General features: G+C 40.7%; 1 long non-coding RNA gene across 6 annotated transcripts in view; it reads right to left on the reverse strand.

The window, feature by feature from the left end:
* Positions 1 to 448: 448 nt before the first annotated feature.
* LOC121440552 overlaps positions 449 to 21,426 on the reverse strand; it is an 83,006-nt gene continuing 62,028 nt past the window's right edge. Inside the window, exons 1-4 of one of the 6 annotated variants that reach the window (XR_005973362.1) lie at positions 19,663 to 19,716; positions 17,616 to 17,770; positions 2,728 to 4,019; positions 449 to 2,212 (exon numbers count right to left, since the gene is read on the reverse strand). This is a non-coding gene — a long non-coding RNA (uncharacterized LOC121440552). The other 5 variants (XR_005973357.1, XR_005973359.1, XR_005973358.1 and 2 more) reach the window with 5 other exon arrangements.

Raw genomic sequence — 21,426 nt, forward strand, 5'->3', positions numbered from 1 at the left:
CATTTCCAAATATTCAAATGTGCCCACTCTATGACTAAAATGTAACCTGAGAGATTTCTTAGCTCTGCTACTGCCAACTAATGCAAATCTCAAGTGTTTTCAACCTGTATGACAAGAACTTCATAATTAGTCTTTCTGAAGCTGTCTTGGCAAACAGATATTGTTGCTGTAGAATTTGTTTTATACACACACACACACACACACACACACACACACACACACACATATATATATATATATATATATATTTGAAGCTGGGCATAGTGGTGCATGACTTTGATCCCATCATTCCAGAGGCAGAGACAGGTAGATCTCTGTAAGTTCAAGACCAGCCTTGTCTACATAGCTAAATGAGTTCCAGGCCAGTCAAGTCTACTTAGTAATTAATAACTTGTCAGGGAAAAGAGAGAGAAAAAGAGAGAAAAGAATCAGACACATCAAATTGGTCTTCAGAATAATTTATTTAAAAGATTTCAAGTTGAGAGTAATCTTTAATGTAAAAAGTGTGATTTAACAACATTGTATTGTAGTCATACACACAGATTTCCATTGAAGTTCATTGGCAGTTTTTCTACATTTTGATACAGATATCTACAAATTCACATCCAGTCTTCACAACAAATTGGGAACAGTTCATTGTATAAAAGAAAATTTCATAATTAGGTAATGTTACAGATGTCAGAAGTTTTTTGAGAATACCATCATAGCTAAACCTTTGAGACAAGCACCAGACCCTTCCTAACCTCTTCATTTCATCATTGTTCAACACATTACGCTTGTTTTGCTTTTTGGCATGCTCTCATGTAGCCCAGGTTGGCCCCAAACTCCCTGCCCTTGAGCTTCTGGTTCCCTCCTCCCTCCGGTTCCGAGTGCTTGGATTATAGGTGTGTACAACAGAGCCATTTCCTCCGTGCTGGGAAGCACACTTTGCACCTCCTAGGCAAGTGCTCTGTCAACTGAGCTATAACTCCAGCTGGACACATTGAGCTTTGATTCCATTCTACATCCAGCTGTCAAATCCTGGGTAGGAAAAAAAATGTTCTATGAATAACAAACTAATTTAAAATAAATAGAATCTTTAGCATTAGAAACTAATTAGAAGTTACTATTTGATTTCCTTAAGTGATAACATTACCATAATAAAAGAATATTGGGTTTTCATGTTAAGCGTTTTCCTGTGCATAACTGCATCCAAACACAATAGCCTCACTCTTCTTCCAAAGAAACCAGCTTTTCAGTAGACCTTCTACTGCAAGAACCCCTAAGTGCCATGGTCCTAGATCTAGAAACAGGCCATTGTGAGAGCTTGTTTGAAAGTCCAGCCGGGATGGGCGGCTGTTCATATACCTTTGACCTCCTTTATCAGGGAAACTCAGCTTCTTCCAAAAGCAAAGAAGGACATTAGCCTGACCAGCTAGATCAAGCGAATCTACCCTGGCACTCAGTGGGTGATGGAAGTCACAACCAGGTCGCCCTGCCAACAAGTTGTTCTGCACTTAAAAACTCCACTTCTACACACACAACACTTGAGCTCACACTCATGGTCGCTTCCACAAACACAGTTTTCAAATAAAACTGAGATGGGGCCTGGGGAGGTGAGCTCGTGGTTAAGAGCACTGACTTCTCTTGCAGAGGACCCAGGTTCAGTTCCTAGCACCCATAAGGCACCTCACAACAGTGTGTAACTCTAGTTCCAGGGGATCTGACATCCTCAGACATACATGCAGGCAAAACACCAATGCACATGAAATAAAAATAAAATAAATAAAAATTTCTTTAAAAAAATAGAAACTGATATTGGCCAGTTTGAAACAGATTTAAGTATACAGCTTTAAGTTTAGTGAGATGGCTCCGAGGAGAAATGTGCTTGGCACCAAGCCTGATGACCTGACTTAGATCCCTGGGGCCCACATGGTAGAGAGAACCAACTCCCTCAGGCAGCCCTCTGACCTACACAAACATGCCACAGGACACACAAGCACACCCAACACGAATGAGAGCAATCAATAAGTAAAAGTACAGCTTCAGTGCTCCCTTACATTTCAATTCAAAGGCTCACATAGACTTATAAACACCAGAAAAGTGTGCCAAGCCATTTAGTACCTTCACGGGTTGGTGGCTAACACATTAGCCTTGCCCCAGTAACTGCTTTAGTTCATTGTATCTCCTGACCGAGTAATCACTCCAGCTATCTTATCCAGGGTACGTTCACCTTTAAAAAACAATCAGAGCCATAGTTAAGCCAGCTCCAACTAGGTAAAGGGAAAGCTAATTGGGATGTTTTATCAATGTCTTGCTACCAGAAAGAAACCTGCAAATATTAGGACACTTCCACAGGAAAACACAAAGGAAAGAATACAGAAAATGCCTTCATGCATTTTCTTTATCTATATGCTTATGTTTGTAATGGACTCAGCATTTACTAATATTATTCATGGATTTTCCTCTCCCAAGGAATCTTGTTAATTTGATTTCTACTGTTATTGCCTACATCTGTTCTTTTCCTCTTTATTGTCTTGGTAAATATATTTGATGTATACAAAAAGACTACACAAAATACAAAGTAGTTATAAAAGAGCACAGTTATGTTTGCCCAGCATTGGGAGGTTGCAACAGTGTTGCACCTGGGCTGCCAGCTTCCAGGAGCACAGGCCTCAAAGGCAATCCACGGAGTCAGCACATACTAAGACTTTTTTATCTGAGGGGGTTAGGGAAAAAGACACTCACATTCTTTTTTGAGGGTTTCCTTCTTTATTCCTTATTCTTCTGTGTTCTTTCTATTGTATACTTTTTTCTACAGCTTATATACCCCAACAAAGTTTTTCAGGCAATATAGGAATTCCAATGTGGTTACATGCTGTAAATGATTACAATGAATACAACACAAACAGTAAAAAAACAACATGTTTTCCATATCCCTTACATCATTAAACATTTTATGTTTTACAGGTAAAGAACAAATTATCCCAAGAGCCCATGTACATTCATACCCAAGCACACCCATTCACAGTTATAAGTTAACTTTGTGGGCAACAAGGTATGATCTTTTACTGGCAGGCTGCATTTTGTAGTTACAAAGAAAGGACCTATTCCTTTATTGCTTTCCTTTAAAGGTAGTATTATAAAGAATCTAAAGGAATCACAAACCTAAACTTTTATATATAAAAAAAAATCAGTCAGCTCTACTTTAAATCTTTAGGGTGCATACCCATGCATCATTAGTTGTTTTATATCAGGAGATTAAGAGCAAAAATGGATACAAAAAATTAGTCATCATTTCTGGTCATCAACCAATCCTAGCAAGAAAAGCATGTCAAATAATGATAATTGGCTGCTTTGTTCTTGCTCCCTGACCTTAACGCGTTCTGCATTCAACTCTTGTGTCTTTCTAAAACTTTAGATTGTCTTCTTGAGTTTTTCACCTCGAAGTTATTTGACAAGAACATCTAGTATAATCTTATTTTCAAATCTTTGTTTCAGCACTCCAAAACCTGTGAACACATCTTCCAACATTAAGGTTAAAAGAATTTAAGCTAGCTGGTCTACCAGGACTCAGTTGTTTTTCTTAATTGTTAACCTAAACTCATGTGTTCTAGTGTGTGACACGTCCTTATTTATTTCTTGAACCATTAACCCTCTTAACTTAAAACTTATTATTATCAATCAGACAGTACAGCTTAGGAAGGAATCATCTTCACAATAATCCACAGGCAAGAATGCCCAGCAGAATGGAATTTTTCCATGAGATAAGCACACTATATTACAGGCAGTGGGAATCTCCCCACATCCGTTCACACCATAGCAGATACCAGAGAAAGGTAGCAAACATGTAAAGGTACAGTAGAAGTGAGACACATTCTAAGGTCTGTGGTCTCAGGGACTTGCTATCCAAAATTCACCCACCAGGGAGTCGCCTCCTGGTGAGCTGGCACCTTGAACTTCAATGACACCTGCTGCTCCTCTGCCATGGCCACCAGCAATCCAAAGTTCGAGGACAGTTTGAGCTAGATAGTCGGACTCTGTCTCAAACAGATAAAAAAAAAAGTGATTGTAAAGTCAAAATGTATAGAAAATGGCAAACAAACCACCCAAGAACTGTCCAAAACACTTTTATCACAAATACATGTACATATATTTAGATATCAAGACATATAAACAGATACTGTTTGTCTTATTTTTAAGCCCTGCTTCATAAGCACCATGCAGTGGATGCTGGGGCATCAGTTTAATCTTCCTTATAGAACTTAGACATTTACTCTCCTATTAGCCAGAGCACTGGCTGCTGAAGGCACATGGCTGTGTCCCTCTTTGGGCATTACCCTTGGTCAGGGGAGCCACTTCACTTCTGCAATGGGAACTTGCACTCTGTGACTAGTGGGTACAGACATACCAAAGAGTGGACCATTTACTTTATGTATGAACATCTCTGAAAAGTCTTCCCAGCCTCAGCACTCCTGGGACATTGCCTGAGGCCTCTATTATAAATGATTTCAGTTCAACTTAACCCTCTTCCCTCACTCTCTTCCAGATGCTGTCCCTAGAGCACTCTGTAATAGACCCTCAGCAGAGAAACCTCAACCTCAGCATTTGTTCCCCCAAAACCCGTCATAGGCTGCAGTGTGTCTCCCCAGAAGACCTAGTCACCCTCCAACCTGTTAAAGACACTCCTATTTGGCAATAGGGTCTTTGTGAACATAAAGATGTTATGATGAATTTATACTGGGTGGGGATGGCTTTAAATCCAATCAGCCCTCATAGAGAAAGTCAGATGTGAACCAATACAGAGAGGTAGAGAGAAAAAAAATCCAAGTGCTGATAGAAGGTGAGTACAGCAATGTAGACTCAAGCCAAGGGAGGCTAAAGATTGCTGATAACTACAAAAGCTAGGGAGAGGCAAAGAAACTTCCACCGGCCCCTCAGATACCGAGCAGCACTGCCATCGCCCCCTGGACTTTGGATAGTTGGATTCAGAACTGTTATTCTCTCTCTCTCTCTCTCTCTCTCTCTCTCTCTCTCTCTCTCTCTCTCTCGTATTTGCATGTGTATCTGTGTGTGGAAGTCAAAGGTCATTATTAAGTGGTTTCTGCCATTGTTTCTTTGAGACTGGGTCTCTGAGGTTCACGCATTTGGATATATGGCTGGCTAATTATCTCCAGCGATCTGTCTGACTGAACCGGTTTCTCATGCTCGTACAGCAATCACTGACTCATCTCCCTGGCCCAAGAAATGTCTATTCCCTAAAGTTATATCTTTAGAGAGATGTGTGCCCTTCTCTTGCCTAACAGACTATTGAACAAAGGTCCACGGAACTATTGACCAATGAAATAATGGTCACCAAGAAATTGGAGTCATCCCTGGAATATCAGCTAGAAAGAATCAGCTGGAGTGTAAAGCCAATCAGAAGGGAATTTGTCTCCTAGGACAACTTGTCAACCTTGCAGCAGAGACCGGAGTAGAGATACTGATGGGTCAACACTGGGTAGGACCAAGCTTTGACTTGAACTGCTTAATTATCCACACTTCTTGCTTTCTATTTAAATCTAACCCTCAGGGCCCCAAAGGTGGACTTGGGGGTCAACTAGACCACTTTGTTCCTCTTCCAAATATGCCCACATCGGATGAATCTTCTGTTTTTCATGGTTGCTTGTCTCTTTAATCAGAGCATTGACCATGGGTTGCTGACCCTTACTTAGTTGTGGATGCCAGGCCCCCAGTGCTCTCATCAGAACACTCTGGTAACATAGTGGAACTAATCTTTCAAAGTCTAGCCAGAGTAACCCCAACTTGTAGCAAGCCATCATTTGCAGCTGTCCCATGTACCCAACTGCAGCACACAAGCGACTCTTGAAGCAGCTAGAGAAGTCACTGAGAGATCTGATAGGGACAAGGAGGGAGCAGTTAACATAAAACACACAAATAACAATCCCAAGGTCAGATATCATCTGCCTTACAGTGCCCCAGCTTATAGCCACCTCTACTGCTTTAAGAATAGAGTTCTAAACCCAAATTTGCATTAGTTCTCTGTAGCCTTAGAGACATATGAAATAGTAGTTTGGTGAGACCCTTTCAATAGTGTGGTTGCTTATCAGCTACTTATGCTTCTGAAAGTAATCCTAATAAACTCGTGTATTCCATCAACTTGGACTGCTTATATGTTCCCTTCATCTCTCGCTATGTGATCTCTTCCACTTGTGCCCCTGCTGGTTTGTCTCCACTAACATACAGAGGTGGCGGCTTGAGGTCCCTATCATACAAGGTTACATCATCTAAGAATTCAGAACTGTGGGCCAAATTAAACCTCTTTTCTCTATAAAGCACCCAACCTCAGTCACTTAGTGACAAAATGGACCAAGGCAGCTATGGGTCTCTAATTTTCTCATTATCTGGGGAACTAACTCTCCAGAAATATATAATATGCATATTTTAAAAACCTTTATTCTCTCTAAAATGACTGCATCTGCTTGGTCATGCACTGATGTTGTTTATATTCCTTTATTTTTAACATTTGGAGAAATTTTATGTAAATTTAAATATTTATTATTATATTATAGTATTATATTGGTTGCCATGTCAGGCAGAATAATTACCCCCTAAATATCCATGTCTTAACCTCTAACCCCTGCGTGTAAGGTGTTGTAATTAGACAATAGACTTAAGTCCACAAAATGGTCTTATTTTTGTGGTTATGCAGTTCTATTATGTTATTCAGGTACACCTAATCTAATACTGCAGGTCCTCAGATTGGAGAACCTTTCCTAGTTTGGGTCAGAAAAGACGATGTGGCAGCAGAATGTCCAGAGAGATGCAAAATTGCCAGCCTTGGGGATGTAGAAGGGATCCAAGAGCCAACAAATATGGGAATCCCCCAGCTTTAAGCTCTTAGAGACAGAGAAATGAACTCTCGAGAAACCCGCAGGAAGAAATGAAGTGCAGACACCTTCGTTTAAGTCGAACGAGACCCATACTGGGTTTCTCTAGACCTGCACTAAACACATGTGGTGCTGGTCTAAGCCATGCACCTGTGATCGTCTGTAACAACAGTGTTGAATGTCATGTGTGTTTGTGTGTGCTCAAATCATAGGGTCCTTTCTGTGAGGTCCCCTAAGTCTATTCTATGACAAGATTTATTTTTGTTTGAAAACATATAATTTTTAAAAAATTCCTTTTGTGTGTCTAAGTGTTTTGCACACACATGTGAATGTGAGCCATGTCTGTGCTGGTGCCCTAGGAGGCCAGAAGGGAGTACTGGATTCTCTGAAACCAAAGTGACAGATAGGTGTGACCACCATGTGGGTACCAGGTCATGACTTAAGAGTTGATCCCAGTAGAAAACCTGCTCATGGCTTTGGCTATGAAGGAAAGAAAAAACAAGAGCACATGGACAATACCTGTTAAATACTTGGAAATAAAGCTTTCTAACTACAGATTCAGCCAGGGGAAAGTTCTTTTTCCTCATGTTCATGTGTGTTGCATACACACATATATAAGTATGTGTGGAGGCCAGAGGTCTACATCAGGTGTCTCCTTGATTGTTCTCCAGCCTATACGTTGAGGCAGGGTCTCTCACGTGGACCCAGAGCTCACTGACTTAGCCTGTCTAACCAGCCTGCTTGCTCCAGAAATCCTCTGTCTACACTTCCCACACACTGGGATTCAAGGCTGGCCACGGCACCCACTAAGTGTTTATGTGGGTGCTGAGGATCCAAACTCAGGTTCTCACATTTACACAGCTGCTTTAACCACTGAGCCTTCTCCCCAGCCCCTAGAGAAACTGCTTTTTATTAATATCTAAGTAATTCTAGGGAATTGGTTTCTATTTCCAACCTCTATGCTGTCTCAGACGTTGCCTGGGAACTGTCTTACTGGTGACTAGTTCCATACCTCATTGTCCCTCTGTATCATATGTGTATACTGAGACTATGACTCTTTGGGGGAGTCCTATGCCATGGGCCTATTTTGGGCCTGATTTACAGGAAGAGCAAAAGCCTAATGTCAATGTTTTTACCTTCAGAATAAGTCCTTCTGAATAATCTACTTATTTATCATTTTGTGAATGGGATATTTTAATCATTTAAATGGCAATGTTCAAATGAGATTTGCTTTCCAAAGACTATTTCTTATTCATTGAAGAGGGGAGATAAGCTGGCTTTAACATATGAAAAGGCACTGTTTATAGAATTCGAGTTCCCTGCAAACTTATGTGTGTGTGTGATGGGGGGGGGGGGGTTGTGGACAAATTGACAGGTCATACGTTTAAATAGTTTGCAAGTACATAGAAAACACAGCTCAGTGGGCATGCATGCCTGCACAAGCATAAGGAATCCCCAGCACCCATCTAAAAAGCATAAACACCACACACACACACACACACACACACACACACACACACAAGAAAATAATAAAAATTTGAAATCTACTAGCAATACTTAGATTGAAAATTTTAGGTGAAACCCAAAAATATGTTCACTTGCTTTACTGTTTCTGATGCTGTTTACACCCCTTCTTGCTGCTCTAGGGTCTGCCAACGTTAGAGAGGCATCATCAGACTCTGTTCATTCTGAGCCCAGAATCCCTGAACTTCCCAGGCTTTTGTTGTGCACAGGCTGGATGTTCTAACACCATGCGGAAAACTTTCTTTCCCTGCATGCAGGGAGAACATTCAGTGAGCCTTATGATCCCAAAGGCCTGCTCAGGAGTAGCTCAGGCAGTAGCTGGGAACATTAACCTGCACACTGGGTGTGGCATTCTGACCTGGTTCATTACATTCCCCAGAGAATCTACTGCAGCTCCGCGTTTGAATTTAGTCACAATGCTGCCCTTGGTCAAACTTCATATCCACTCTCTGCTTTGAGACATAAATCAAGTCTCAATCTAAAGGGGGGAATTTTTTTTAAGATGGTCTTACTATGTAGTCCTGGGTAGCCTGAAACTCACTACATAAATCATGCTGACCTTGAACTCACAGAGATATACCTGTCTCTGCTTCCTGACTGCTAGGATTAAGGTTACGACACCAGTTAAAATTTTTGTATACATTAGAATGGGTTTTATAATAAAGGAAATCAGCTACCTTGTTGCTAAAGAACTTGGGTCTAAAAATTTAATCTCATCCATTTCCCATGGGAAAAATTATATATTGATGTCCTATATCTTTAAATATTTATGTATTATCATAAATCCCACTTAATCCTTATTTATTAATGAAAGAATAAATTGTTTATTGGTCTATGCCAGTTTGAAAATAAACAGAAAAGCAAAAACTAGGTCTAGGAGGAAGGCTTAGCCATGTGACCACTTGACAAGCATAAGAGCCTGAATTCAGATCCCCAGAACACACAAAAAAGCAACATCCCCACCCCCACCCCCTGTGGTACACATCTGTAATCTGTAACCTAAGGACTTCTGGTGGAGGCAGGCAGATCCCTGGAGCTCATTGTCCAGCCAATCTATTTAAAAGGAAAAACAAAATTGTTAATTTCTTTCAGTAAGTAACACTGAAAGGCAGGGGAAAGGGGCGGGGTATATAGTGCTTAGTATTATAAGAAACTACCCAAAGCGTTGGTGCCCCTTGCTACACTCACTCCGCATATATGCTACTTGGTGCTGTCAGTTTTGTTGTCTAGTTGCTGTGTGGTATTTCAATGCGACCTAATTAAGGTTACCCTTTCCATAAAAATGAACATCTTTTAATGTACTCACATAAAATCTACTTATCTTTGCAAATTGTGCAAATAATACAAGGCTTGAAGACTTTGGAGATTACCAAGGAAAATGAAGACATCTTCGGCTCACTTTGTATAACAAGCAGGGTCTCACTGGGCAGCCCTGACTGGCCTTTCAGGAAGGCTTTGAACTCAGGCAGATCTGCCTCCCAAGTGCTGGAATTAAAGGTGTGTGCCAACACGCAAGACCCTTCACTATTTTACTGAACTGTTTTATTACTGGATTATAAGCCCCCTATATACTCTAGAAAGTTTTTGTTTTAGAATATTTTAAAACTATTTTTATCATCTTTGAGAATTCCATATACTGCATCTTGCTCATACTCACCCCATCTCCCAGATCTACCCTTACTTCCCTTCCCATCCATCCTCAGTTTCCCTTTTTTCAACTCATCAAATCCATTTTGTGTTGACCAACCACTCTTGGAAGTAGGCATACCCTGATGTGTGGCCACACCATTCAGGAAAACTGACTGTCAAAGTTGGGCAGATGAATCTCTGTGAGTATGAGGCCAGCCTGGTCTACATAGCAAGTTCCATGACAGCCAGAACTACATAATAGAAAGAGCACCTCTCAAAAAAAAAAAAAAGTCTCAAAGTAAGAAAGAAAAAAGAAGGGAGGAAGGAGGAAGCTGGCTCCATCTATTCCAACAGCTACCAAGTGTCAGCATCTCCAGAGTCCATGGTGGGCTGTCCTGTCCACTTCCCTCTTTGCTGGGTTTTGTCTGGCTTGTGCTTGAGCAGGCCTTCGGAATGCTGCCACAATCCCTGAGTTCATATTGCATCCACCCTGTTGTGCCTAGAACACAATTTTCCTGAAGTTATCAATCACCCCTGGCCCTCATAATCAGGATCTGGACAGTTCCTCATCAGGTATTTTTCCTTATATGTGGCTTGCCTTTTGTGTTCTTAACAGAACATAATCAAAACATAATTTTGATTGTTTTTTTAAATGTGCATTGGTGTTTTGCCTACATGTCTGAGGGCGTCAGAGCCCTGGAACGGGAGCTATAGACAGGTGAGAGCTGCCAAGTGGGGGCTGTGATTTGAATACAGGTCCTCTGGAAAAGTAGCCAGTGCTTCCAACTGCTGAACCACCTCTCCAGCCCCAATTTTAATTGTTTTAACTTTGATAAAGTCCAATTTATTTTTTACTATAATTCCAACTCTCTCTGTCTTATTGAAGAAAACTGCATCGTTTAAGTCCACAGATTTAAAATTTTTTTTTTGGCTCTTACAATTTAGGAATATGACCATTTCTGTGAATACAGTACGCAGCACAGGACAGGGATCCTGTTCTTTACGTGGTCCAACCTCTTTTTAGCAGCATTTGTTCTTCCTCTGCCGACTTGCCTTCTCATTTTTGTTGAACATCCCTCAGTGTTGTGTATCCCCATTTTATAATGACCTATGGGTTTATACATCCACCATCCTGTGAGAACCACAGTGCCTTAGTTACTTCAGGTTCAAAGGGAGCATTAAAACCAGGTTAACTTAAACCCCCAACTTGTCACCCTTGTCTTGGCTGCTCTAGAGGGGTTTTTGAATGTCACACATATTTTAGAACCTGATGGAGGAAGGTCATTGGCTAATAAAGGCACTGCCCTGGCCCATTTTATTGGTTAGAGGATAGGTGGGAGGAGTAAACAGAACAAAATGCTGGGAGGAAGAGGAAGTGAGCTCAGAGTCTCGACAGCTGTCCTCTCGGGAGCAGACGCCTGAGAGAGACGCCATGCCCTGCTCCCTGGCAGACACACGTGATGAAGCTCGGACCCAGGATGGACTAGGCTAGAATCTCCCCGGTAAGCGCACCTTGGGGTGCTACACACAGATGATTAGGAATGGGCTAAATTAATATGTGAGAATTAGCCTAGAAGAGAATGGGCCAAGCAGTGATTAAAAGAATACAGTTTGTGTGTTGTTATTTCGGAGCATAAGCTAGCCATGTGGGCGGCCGGGTGTGGGGGATGCAGCCCTGCCGCCCCATATTACTACAAGAACCAGCTATTTTATTTCATAAAGACATTTAGAGCTTGAGGCATTCTGATTGGGGCTGTTCGTGTGAAGAAAGCTGAAGCCTTCACAGGGCTGAATCTTAAAATCTGTGAGCACAGCATGCCTTTCCTTACATACACACTCTCATTCCTCTTGGCAAGTTTGCACTTCACTGAACAAGCCATGGGCATACTTCCTTCTATTTGATCTGAGGAATTTTACATTTTCATTAGTGCCATTTTAGTGGTTTTGGTTTCTTGTGAGATTTTAAAGAACCCTCAGTAAAGCAATTTTGACATTGAATAAAATGAGCATCTTTGACCATACTTTTCCTTCATTAGCTGTCCATGGACCTTTATGTACCTGTTCCAATGTGTCTGATATATCTACTGAAACATTCTCTTGCCCAACACTTTATGTACATTTAAAAATTTATACTGATAGTATTAAGCAATAGGTTCCATTGTTTATTATTTCTGCTAGACACTAATTTTAAAATACATATTTATCTTGTCTGTATGTGTGTGCCTGAATGTATGGATGTTTACCACATGTATGCCAGAATCTGCAGAGGCCTGAAGAAAGTGCTGGATTTGTGGAGTTTCAGGCAGTAGGTAGCTGTGGGATGTAGCATGTGGATGCTGGGGACCAAACTCAAGTTCTCTGGAATAGAAGTCAGTGCTCTTAACCACTGAGCCATTTTTTCTAGTCCCAATATTTCATATTGTGAATATATGGGAAACTCTTGCACAGTACTACACTACATCCACCATATCATATCTACACAACTTCACAGTGATGGATGTCGTGCTGGACGTCCTTAAGCCTCTGCTAGCAATACCATGATGGTTATCATTGTATTTGCTTCCCCCCACACACACTTTTTTGGGTTTGTTTAATTTTTGCTTTTGTTGAGACACAGTTTCTCTGTGTAGCCCTGGTTGTCCTGGAACTAGCTCTGTAGACCAGACTGGCCTCGAACTCAGAGATTGCCCTTCCCCATCTTCCCAAGTGTTGGGATTCAAGGCGTGCACCACCAGCACCCAGCTGTAATTGTTTCACCTAGAAGCAATATGTGTATCCATTGAATTCTATCCCACCAGCCAGTCTTCAGAATGGCTTTGCCACTTTACTCACAATCCCCGAGTCCTTCCATCATTCATCTTTCTAAGTTTTTAGTCTACTGAGCATAGAGAATGTGGTCATTTTAACTTGGGTTCTTCTGGTTACTAATGTGTGAGCACATATATTTATGTTTTTAGCTCATTAGACTTAATCTTCTAAAAACTGCCTGCTTATAATCTTGGACAGTTGTCCTATTAGAACCTTTATTTAGTTATTTTTATGACCTTGGCATTCTTTGTCTCTTGCAAAGACTAGTTATTTGTGAACTTTAGAGGTTATGAAATATAAAGTCTTCCCCACAGAGGCCGCATGGCTGGAAGCCTGCAGGTCAGCTATCCTGGAGAATACAGCACAGAGGAAACAAGGGCGGTCTTTCCTCAACACACTGGAGAGAGAACTGGCTCCTGAAAATGGTACTCTATTCCACACACACTCCACAGCACACATGTGCCCGTGGACTCACTCACACGCCACACATAACAATAACAATTTAAAATTAGTATGAAACAAATTGTATGAGCTATACAGGATCTTAACTAGGAATAGGTCATTACATAAATATTTAAAAATTTAGTTCATTATAAGATATTAAAATAGAAAATGTAAAAGGAAGCAGTTCATTTTTTTAAAAAAAGTATTTCTTTGTGTGTTGTGACTCTGCAGAGGTCACGGAGGGCATCTGGTTCCCTTTAGCTGCAGCTGCTGTGCTGGCGAGCTGCCCAATGCGGGGAGTGCTGGGACCCAAACTCCGGGGCTTTGAAGAGGCAGAGTTCTAACCTGAGTCATCTCTCCAGACCCCCAAAGAACAATTCTAGCAAATGGTACAGAACACTTAAAAATCACTGTCTTCGTGTTAGTCCTTCAGTCCAATGGGCCTTTTCCACTATACACTGCACATACGCTGCCCTTTGGGCCCCAATGAAACACAGAAATAAGCTGACCACTCTAAGTGAAGTTTCACTTAAAATATATGGCTTCCTCATTAAAAACAAAACAAAAACTCAACCAAAACTCCCAGGAAACTATTTCAAACAGAGAAGTACAGACTTGGGAGTTTCCACTAAATTACAAAAGAAGTTTACAAATATTGTTGGGTTAGAAAAGCATCCAGGACCACTTTATCCTACTGTGAATTTGGGATTTTAATTTTATTTTAAATTATGTGTTCACAAATATAGGTGCTCACGGAGGGCAAAGGGATTACAGGTGGCTAAGAACCGAACTCCAATTCCTGCAAAAGCAGTGGCCGCTCTTACACACTGAGTCATGGCTTCAGGCCCATTCAAGGATTTAAAAACTTACTTATTTTTTTTATCAGCCCTGTATGTGTGTGTGCATATCTTAGCACATATGTGTTGGTCAGAGGACAAATTGTGAGTCAGGTCTAGCCTTTCACGAAATGGGTTCCAGGAACTGAAATCAGATCATCAGATTTGGTGGCACATGCCCTTCCCCTACACTGAACCATCTCGATGACTGAAGTCAGGAATTTCTTATACAATTCTGATAAATTTCATAAGTGTTGAGTCTTTTCGGGTTTTTGTATGTGAGTATGGCATATTGAGTGACCTGTATGTAGGTGCACCTGCCCCTCTGAGTCCACATGTACACAGGCAAGGCTTCGTGAGCCCTTTCCAACTTATTAAGACAGGGTAGGATTTTTCAATAAACCTGAAGTTCACTGTATCTCCGTGAGCCTAGGGATCCGCCAGTCTCTACCACCCCAGCTTTAGGATTACAAACATGCTACTGGCACCGGCTTTACATGTGGGTGCTAGGTATCTGAACTCTGGCTTTCCTGCTTCTGCAGCGGGTCCTTTACCCAGAGAGCCCAGTGAGCCATCTCCTCAGGTCTTCAGACTTCCTCTGAAAAAAAGGCAAGCTATACCTCTGTCTTCACACTGCCAAGTCTGCATCACAGAAAAAGAAACTACAGCTTTCAATCGGAATTTTCTTTTCTTTTTATAGACCAAACTGTGGTAAGATTTTAAAAGTCACTGACTCATTTTTTTCCCTAGAATAAAACACTTAAAGCCTCTTAAGTGTAAAATATAAGATGACAAGGGTTCCTTATTAATGTCATGTTCCTATGATGAATGTTTTTAAACAGTCAAATCACAAGATTTTGGAGGGAAAAAAATCTCAAACAAGAATATCATTTAAATGATGTTTTGTTACAATGATGCATTCTGAAATCCAGGCTGACCTCACACTTGAGGCAATCGTCTTGCCTCTGCCTCTACAGAGCTGGATCACAAATGTGGGACACCACACCCAATTCTCATTTAAATTCTAGAACCACACAAGTGTACTAAGAGAGAAAGTTGAATGGAAAAATCAATTAGGTAGAAACAAAGCAAAATGATCTTTTGTGGTTTTGAAGCTGTAGGACATAAAACCTTAGGTGGTAGTACTTACGCACATCACCCCACTTTCTTACCAATGGGGACAATCAGTATCTTTTATCTACACTCAGTATTTTGAAGGTAACTGGTGGTTTGCTCTATCCTGCCCATTAAAACTATATAATTGTTTTGCCTTTTAAAAATGATAAGGCCTGTGCAGGAGGATCTCGAGTTCAAGGTCAGCCTGGTCTACAGAGTGAGTTCCAGCACAGCCAACGCTACACAGAAAACTCTGTCTCAAAAAACCAATAATAATAATCATAATGCCCATCAGACCAAAACTAATTGAGTTCTGTCCTGGAAATGCATATAGGTAGGGCCAACAAATAAAATGCATCAGAGAAAGGATGGAAAATTTTAAATACTTTTCAGGCTTGGCCAAACCTTTGGTGCTGATGGGATTCATTACTGTCATCTACAAAGTTTACACTCAAGAACTGCAAAATTGAGCACCCCCCCCCCCCAAAAGAAACTTCATAATGTTTTAAGTAAGTCTATAGGTTTTTTGTTTGTTCTTGGTTTCTCCATGTAGCCCTGGCTGTTCTGGAACTCGCTCTGTAGACAAGGCAAGCCCAAACTCGCAGAGATTCACCTGCCTCTGCCTCCCAAATGCATGTGTCGGCACCCACAAGACTACAGTTTTGTGGTGGATCACATTCACAGCTATCTGAGGCTGCACGATGCTCACAGGTGACACTGGCCAGTTCTGCATCCCTTTCTTTCAGCATCCTACAGAGGGAGGGGCTGATGATGCTCTCCATTTTCAGACTACTGCCTTCTGGGGCCAGCTTAATATCTCACTGGGTATAATGCTTGTTGTACAAGACTGCTGACCCAAGCTCAATCTGTGGAAGCCACATAAAGGTGGAAAAAGAGAGCTAACTTCCACATTATATGTGAGCCCACTCCTACACACACACACACACACACACACACACACGAGAATTGAGATTTTTAAGAAATCCAGACGTAATACAAATAGCATTGACCAATTACTTTTTAAATAATATAAATGAAAACTAAAGATAAAATTTTAAATGGATAACACATGATCTTGTTATGCAGTTTTGACACAAATATTCACAGATGGGCTGGGAAGATAGCTCAGAGCTTACCACACAAGTTGAAGACCAAAGGTTATATTCTTATGGATCCACGGGGCGACCTGCCTCTAAGTACAATGTTCTAGGGACAGAGAGAGAATTTGAGGGACACTGACTAGCTAGACTGTCCAAATCAAGAGTTCCAGGGTTCACAGCGATCTTACCAAAGTGTGTAAGGTAGAAAGCAATGGAGGAAGACATCTGACATCAACTTCTGGCCTTCTCACACTTGCACACCCACACACATTTGAACATGTGCACATATACATGCACATAAAATGTTCACGGATCCAAAGATACACTAATAATCTGCTTATTCTTAGTAAGGGAACCACTGCACACAGGAACACAAGGCATCATGAAGGACCTGACTCAAGGCCCCAAAAAGATATTCTTAGCCAAATCTCTCTCTATTGCCCCTACATTTTGGTGACAGTGAAAATTAAAAACTAGGCTTTTGTCATCATCAAAAGTTTCAAGGCTGGTGGTGGTGACACACGCCTTTAATCCCAGCACTCCGGAGGCAGAGGCAGGTGGATCTCTGTGAGTTCAAGGCCAGCCTGGTCAAAAAGAGCTAGTTCCAGGACAGGCTCTAAAGCTACAGAGAAACCCTGTCTCAAAAAACAAAAAACAAAAAGTTTCAATTTCTTTTTAAGATTTTACTTTTTAAAAAGTATAAAAATATATGTGTGTGCATGTGCACACACCCATGAATACAGGTGCCCATGGCGGTCAGAAGCCTAAGACCCCCCGGAGCTGGAGTTACAAGCTGTACATTGTTGGTCCTAGGAACCAAAATTAAGTACTCGGGTCCTCCGGAAGAGCAGTTAAGTGTTCTTAGCTGCTAAGCTATCTCTCCATATCCTATATTTCTTTTTTGAAAAACACTAAAATTCTCTAAATCTTACATTTATAAGATATTTCTTAAGAAAATTATCCTTTGGGAGCACTGATTGCTCACTGGGTGAAGATGTTTGCTACCAAGTCTGATAACCCAAGTTTGAACCCTGGGACCCACGTGATAGAAGGAGAAAACTAACTTTCGTACATTGTCCTGACTCTGCTTTGAATACACACACACACACACACACATTAAAATGTAAAAATATAGATAAATAAATTAAACTTTGGTATTACTTCACACTTAAAGGAATTCCAGTGACATCATGCAAAAAAGTTCCAAATGACAATTTTTGGCACATCTATCAAGCATGTGTGTACAACCTTAGAAATATAAATAAACAGAAAATGTAAGTGGGTCTTACCATATTTTCTCTTCTGAAACAACTACCACCGCTACTGTATAACACAGAAGACATTCTGCAGCAGTTACAGAACCAGAAGGCAAACAGTGGAAGGCACAGCACCACACAGAGGCTCCAGGAATTAAATGCCAGGATTCTCGGATGTACAAATCTCACTGTTTCAGAGGGAAATGTTATCTACTTATATAAATATCCAAGAATGCTCTGTGCTCTCGCAAAGATTAAGTTCATCCCTAGCCTTACTAAAATCAGCACCTCCCCTCTCCCAAAGCACCTTCTGAGCACTTCCTAATGAATTGTTTAACAAGTAACTGTAACTTCCTTCAGAGCAAATTAACCCTGCACTTGTGACGCTTTGGAGTGACTTTACAAACCCACCAGTTCTGGGCGTTCGCCTTCCCAGACACAGAGCCAGTTCGCTAGCATGCATGCATTCTGCCACGTCACCACCCAGTAAGACAACTGGACAGTATAGCTCATTTTCAAAGGAATTTCTCAATCTTTACTCAACTGGCAAAGGAGTTAAATACAACAGTCAGGACAAAGGAAGGGGAGAATTCTGGCTGACTGGCAAGGCAATACACTATGAAACTGAAACCACATCAGACAGAACTGCATACAAAATTCTAGCCGGTTCTTTCTTTTCTCTACCACACTCAAGTCTTTCTTTTCTCTACCACACTCAAGGGGTCAGGTACAAAGTAAATTCAAAGATGGGCAGAGTTAGGAAAATCCCACACACATCAAAACCTTAAACAATATACAAATGTGACTTGACATGAAAAACAACAGAACTGTTTTTACAGGTTACAAAATACCAAACACAGCGAAACATATTTTCCCTTTCTCTGTTCAGTCGTGCCTTTAAATTTAAAAATAGATATCAGAGTTCCAAAATTACAAACCCCTTCATCAAATGTGAGTGGTGAAACCTCCTAACACTACTGAGAAATGGTTTTCCTGATCAGTCATACCTCACTAGGTAGATAAATCCAGATTATGGAAACAGAGAGCACGTATGTAAGAGTATATACTGGCAGTCACATGAAGACCCAAATTCATATGGACAGGTAAGACAGGTACTGGCATGCTCAACAAGTGTATGTTAGCATTAGCGTAACGTATTACACCCTAAGATTCTGAAACCATGCCACTTCATGTCAAAACACAGCAGTTCATTTTGTCTCAAGTGTTCACAGGGCCCAATATCAAAGATCAAAGTTTCAACACGCAGAGGAACACTGTGAGCCAAATGTAACACAGGCAAGAGCAAACCTGGGTTCCCCCAAAGAAACCAAACAACTTTTCAGCACCAGGAAAGCCAACAAGGCTTGCTCCCTAAAGATAAAGTTACTTATGATCCTGGCATCTGCTTTCAGTTAAGCTTTGTACACATACGTTTCCACAAACAATTACAAACACACACACACCACTCCTCGGGACTTTTGTACAGATTTAAGAACACACCCATGCTAATAGAAGAGAATTTCACAAGCTGGAACTGCTTGACAAGCAAATTTTGCAAACAAGGACTAAGTTCAGCACAAGCAAAAGACAGCCAAATACCCGACCACACCCACGCTGATAAAATCTCTTACCCAAAAAGAAAACTAGACAGACAACACCCTCGTGAACACCCTTGCTAAAATTCTGACTCTTCCCTGAGCCCCACTACCCGGGGAGGGGTGAGGGGTAAATCCTGAACAACCACGATTACAGACTATGCTAAATATAAGACAAGACGGCCGAGCAGAACATAAACCATAACAGCAGAAAACACACCCGGACACCCAGGTACAGGCCACACAGACAGTTCAAAGGCAGAAGGCCAGACCACCAGGATGTGGACGCCTGGGACCCCTCAAGCAGTTCACAGATCTCAGAGGCCTCCTGGCTCATAGAAACACTGCAAACCCAGCATGGACCCTCTCAGGCCGCTTGTCCACGCCCGGGACAAGATTGCCAGGTCTTTGGCCACCCCAGGGGGCTGCTGCTGGCATTCTAACGAGCCGGACAGTCCCCCAAGACCCTCAAAAAGGCAGACAACCTCTTACAGCCGTCTTGGAGGCGGCCATGACAGCAAAAAAGAGCGGATTTTTTACGACAACTCCCACAATGCCCCTGGACTACAACTCCCAGAGTGCAGCGGGCGGCCCCACTGTTAACCCTGTAGTGGCTCCATGTTCTGGCGATCCCTGGTCCTTGCCTCGCCCAGAAACCAAACTGTTGCACCTACTTTCAACTCTCACAACTCGAAAATAACTTAGGAATTTTGACCAACAACTGCATTTACGCTATCTTGACTCTTCCTTTTACCATAAAAACAATCTCAGCTTCCCAGAACATTGTCCCTGGCAGAGTACTTTTTGTTAATCTCCAGAGATGTCAAACTGTCAAATAGTCACTATTACACGGGTACATTTATGTTCAATTAATTTTCCCTTTAACCTTTATAATTTTCTAGGCATTTTCTAAATTATTAGAGTTCCCAGAATCTTGTACTACACACTATCTTAATTTAAAATACATTTTCTAAACTTCTGGGACTCAAGAGAAGGACCATCTTGTAACTGCTACAACGACCTAAATCTCTCCATTTATTAAAACATTTTTTCTTCAAATACATTAATTTACAAACTTCGTGCAACTCAAAATTGGTCTTAATAAAAAAATAATTGTGGACAACATACATTTTCAATTTCAAGCTAAAATTTTAGGAAGAAAACCCCATGTGTTAAAAGCATTTCCCTTTCCCTACAGAAAAGCTATCAATGCCAACACCATATAATGCTAATTTTTCCCCCTGACTTTAGAATGACAAGAAAACAACAAATGGACATTCTCGGGAGATTTTAAAAACTATACTGAGAATTCATTCTTTCTGGAAACTGTGCAATTGTATATTCTATTTATGAATGACGTTTTTCAAATTCTGTTTCAATTTAATTATTAATAAGAGTTTTAAATGCATTTTCTTCAAATATTTTGGCCATATTTTCAGTAAAGAATGACAGGTAACATTTACAGGTTAATGTCTCATCAGAATAACTTAAGAAGTCCATGATGCGCATGCGCAGACTAACGTTCCCAGACAGGTAACTGACTGAGGGGCAAAGCAATTGTCAGGGATTTGATGCAGGCACTAAAATAACAACTAGCATTCTTCCAAAATATCCGGTGTTTTTCTATTCCTAAAGATGAAGCAAAATGTACACGATGTCTATTTTTTCTACTGAAGTATTTTGCAACTTGAAAGGGCACTCAAAATATATCATGAATTTCAGATCATAAAACTCAGAAATCCTACTAGACATAAAACCAGGCCCCCCCCACCATTGCCTTGCTATATAAATGCATTGTCAGTAAAATTCTTCAAATTCTATTTTAAACGATTCTCTACTTAGTTACAGTTAGCTTATTAATATATTTTACATCTAGCAAACTACAATGAGAAAACAATCCTAACTCATTCTTTACTTTCTTACCTATTTCATTTTGTACTTTCATAAACAATCACAACAAGTGCTGCACTACTTACCAGAATATAAAAATTGGAAATATGTGAGTTTTTGAAATTTTAGGTTGTTATACTATTTCTATTTTAGATTTTATATCTCTCTAATTTTCACTTAGAACTTTAGTTAGTATTTAGCTGGACAAGTTTCATTTTCCCCTATTTTTAAATAGCCACCAAAACATAGACAGTTGATGCATATTTTATATATCATTCTCTTGCTGTTAAGTATTTGATTCATAAAAAGGGCTCAGAAACAAGGGAGAAATGAAATTGATTCCATATAGTTACCCATGC

Source organism: Microtus oregoni, unplaced genomic scaffold, assembly GCF_018167655.1.
Source record: "Microtus oregoni isolate MIOR12 unplaced genomic scaffold, Mior012 000068F_ref0000429, whole genome shotgun sequence".
NCBI lineage: Eukaryota > Metazoa > Chordata > Mammalia > Rodentia > Cricetidae > Microtus > Microtus oregoni.